Below are 3760 nucleotides of genomic sequence, written 5' to 3' on the forward strand. Positions count from 1 at the left end.
GCCGAAACAACACTCTACTGGTAACGTTTCTCCTGCTCTCCCCCCTCTTTATTTAAGATGGAGTTCAGCATTGTAATGCAATCTATGTATCTATGCATGTGCTGTGTATGCCGGAGAGGGATAAGAACTTGAAGTGCTTAGATAGATTGCTGGATGGATTCGTGAATATTGATATCCTGTTAGCTCACCATAGATATGAGCTGAGCTCAGCAGCTGTCCCTGGAGAGCGACAACATGGCCACTGTCTCTTGTTGTGAGGTTTTGATCTAAAAAGTACCTTTTTTGGAGGCATAGAGACTCGTTTAAAATTGTTGGTGGAGGCAGAAAAGAGGCAGGGACATGGCAGCCTGACTGCTTTTCTATTCTTTTGGGATGAAAAATACCACATGTAATCTCAAGGCAGATCCATTCTCCCCTTCTCTCAGATCTGTCCAGGCTTTACTGGTGGTCTGCAGCCACCTGCAGGTAAATGTGTGTATAGAATTGTATACATTTAGTTTATTATATCCAATTCTGGATAAAGTCTCTCATTCTAACCACATGCCTGTTTGTTTTGTGGTGGTACAGGTCTTAGCTGTGGACAATGTTAATTTCAGTGTATACGTGGAGAATCAGACACGAGGTCGAGACGCCATGAGCCATCGGCAGCACAGAGTGTACCAGCTCTACAGCAGGACAAGCGGCAAACATGTGCAGGTGATGGGAAGGAGAATCAGTGCCAAGGGAGACGATGGGGATAAATATGGTAAGATATAATAGTAGACTCTTAGAAAAAAGGGTTCTTCGGCTGTCCCCATAGGAGTAGTTCCATGTAGAACCCTCTGTGGAAAGAGTTCTATATGGAACCCAAAAAGGTTCTACGTGGAACCAAAAAGGGTTCTTCTAAGGGTTATCCTATGTGGACAGCCGAAGAACCCTTTTAGGTTCTAGATAGCACCTTTTTTTTCTCCTATGAGTGTACTTCCTATTAACATATTTAACATTCACATGAATATACAGAACCCTCCAATAAAAATCAGAATCAACTAGAACCAAACAGTCATTCCCTGTATGTTATCATACCTACAGTACATGGCCCTCAAATTCATAAACTATCAAATGGACAGACAAGCCCTTTGGCTACTGATGACAGCACGGAAAGTGGTATCGGAGCGCCAAGTCTAGGTCCAAGAGGCTTCTAAACAGCTTCTACCCCCAAGCCATAAGACTCCTGAACAGCTAATCAAATGGTTACCCAGACTACTTGCATTGCCCCCCTCCTCTTCTATGCTGCTGCTACTGCTGCTACTGCTCTGTTATTATCTATGCATAGTCACTTTGATAACTCTACCTACATGTACATATTACCTCAATTACCTCGACACCGGTGCTCCCGCACATAGACTCTGTTCCCGGTACCCCCTGTATATAGTCTCCACATAGACTCTGTTCCCGGTACCCCCTGTATATAATCTCCACATAGACTCTGTTCCCGGTACCCCCTGTATATAGTCTCCACATAGACTCTGTTCCCGGTACCCCCTGTATATAGTCTCCACATAGACTCTGTTCCCGGTACCCCCTGTATATAGTCTCCACATAGACTCTGTTCCCATAGGTACCCCCTGTATATAATCTCCACATAGACTCTGTTCCCGGTACCCCCTGTATATAATCTCCACATAGACTCTGTTCCCGGTACCCCCTGTATATAGTCTCCACATAGACTCTGTTCCCGGTACCCCCTGTATATAGTCTCCACATAGACTCTGTTCCCGGTACCCCCTGTATATAGTCTCCACATAGACTCTGTTCCCGGTACCCCCTGTATATAGCCCCACAATTTTTGTTTAACATTGCTTTTTAATTATTTGTTATTCTATTCTCTTACTTTTGTTTTTGTTGGTATTTTCTTAAAACTGCATTGTTGGTTAAGGGCTTGTAAGTAAGCATTTCACTGTAAGGTGAAATGTGTTGTATTCGGCACATGTGACAAATACAATTTGATTTGATTTGATTAACAGACCCTAACATGAGAAATATAAATAGGAAAAAGATGGAGCAGCAGTTTCTGTGTGTTAGACTCAGTCCCACTTTACGCCATTGATAAGGTCATTGGTTTTCCATTTACCCTGCTTTGTTGCTTTGTTGGAGGGGGATCGAGGGGGTTTGGGGTAGGTAGTGAGAGGGCGATAGAGAAGGAATGTATGTTATTGATTGAGTTTGACCTCCGCATTATGGTGTTGGGCTACATCAATGATCTAATTGCATTTAACAATCCCCCCTCAATCTGTCTTTTTGGGCCTCTGTCTCCTTCCAAGCCCAGCTTGTTGTGGAGGCTGATACCTTTGGAAGTCAGGTGAGAATCCGTGGTAAAGAAACCAACTTCTACCTGTGCATGAACCGTCGAGGCAAGCTTGTGGGGAAGGTGAGACAAACACCATTTTTATTCTGACTCTCGCTATACTTTCCTTTCAATGTGGAGTTTAACCTGCAGTTATTCTCTTTCATCTTGTATTGACATGATCATGTGTGTGTGTCTCCTAGAAGGCTAGTAATCGCAGTGCAGACTGTGTCTTCATTGAAATGGTATTGGAGAACCACTACACAGCTCTGAGGTCAGCATGCTATACGGGATGGTACGTGGGATTCACCAAGAGGGGACGCCCCAGGAGAGGCCCTCAGACACTGCCCAACCAGCAGGACGTTCACTTCATGAAGCGCCTGCCCCCCGGGGAGCAGCCCGACCTGCAGCCCTTCCGCTTTACCAGTCAGCAAGAGGAAAAAGAGAGTGAGAGGGACCCGACCAACAGCAACTACAGCACCTAGATAGTCAACTGTCCTTCCCCCAGTGAATACAATGTGAGTTTGCTTGGCTGAGCCCAGGAAAATAGCTTTTTGGTGTATACCGAATATACATCAAAAGACTTGGAATTAAACAATCTGACCATGTCATCAGTGGTTGGTGCTGTGGAAGTGACCAGGGAAATATGGCCTTGCCTTTTTCCTCCCCATTCCAAAGACACAATGTTGTTTCAAAGTCTGTTGAATTACAATTTACAGTGCCAATCATTCTAGTTAGGCTACAGAAGATAGCTAAAGTCACTGTTTGCTACCACAGGGGTTGAAGATGTGCTACCAAAGACGACTGAACCAGAGTTCAATACCAAATATTCATGTTTTGAACATCCTAAAGACAACTGAACCATGGAGTTCAATACCAAATATTCATGTTTTGAACATCCCAAAGATGACTGGTCAACCTTTCAGTAACAAACATCCAAACCACCAAAGACGACTGGACTATAATGTGTAGCCAACACAGAGGGTCAGTCATGGTTTCCCAAGACATTTCTTGTTTTTCTCTTCATATTTGATTCAGGAGCTACTGTTGCTGCCTATTCACTCAATACAGAAAGCTGCTGTAACATAGTTATTACAATATATTCAGCTTGACTCATTGGAAAATATTTAACAAGAAATTGAGAAATTATATAATGGATTTTTATTACAATCGTTATCGTTAACACAATTATTTATTCAACTTGATGGTATGACAGCTGTTTTAGACCAATGGTATTGCCTTAATTGAATACATACACTGAGTGTACAAAAGATTAGGAACACCTTCCTAATATTGAGTTGCACTCCACTTTGCCCTCAGAACAGCCTCAATTCATCGGGGCATGAACTTCACATGGTATCAAATTCGTTCCACAGAGATGCTAGCTCATGTTGACTCCAATGATTCCCACAGTTGTGTCAAGTTGGCTGGATGCCA

General features: G+C 43.2%; 1 pseudogene; it reads left to right on the top strand.

The window, feature by feature from the left end:
- Nucleotides 1–306: 306 nt before the first annotated feature.
- On the top strand, nucleotides 307–3760 carry LOC112257287 (annotated as a pseudogene).

Source organism: Oncorhynchus tshawytscha, linkage group LG09 (genome assembly GCF_018296145.1).
Source record: "Oncorhynchus tshawytscha isolate Ot180627B linkage group LG09, Otsh_v2.0, whole genome shotgun sequence".
Classification (NCBI taxonomy): Eukaryota; Metazoa; Chordata; class Actinopteri; order Salmoniformes; family Salmonidae; genus Oncorhynchus; species Oncorhynchus tshawytscha.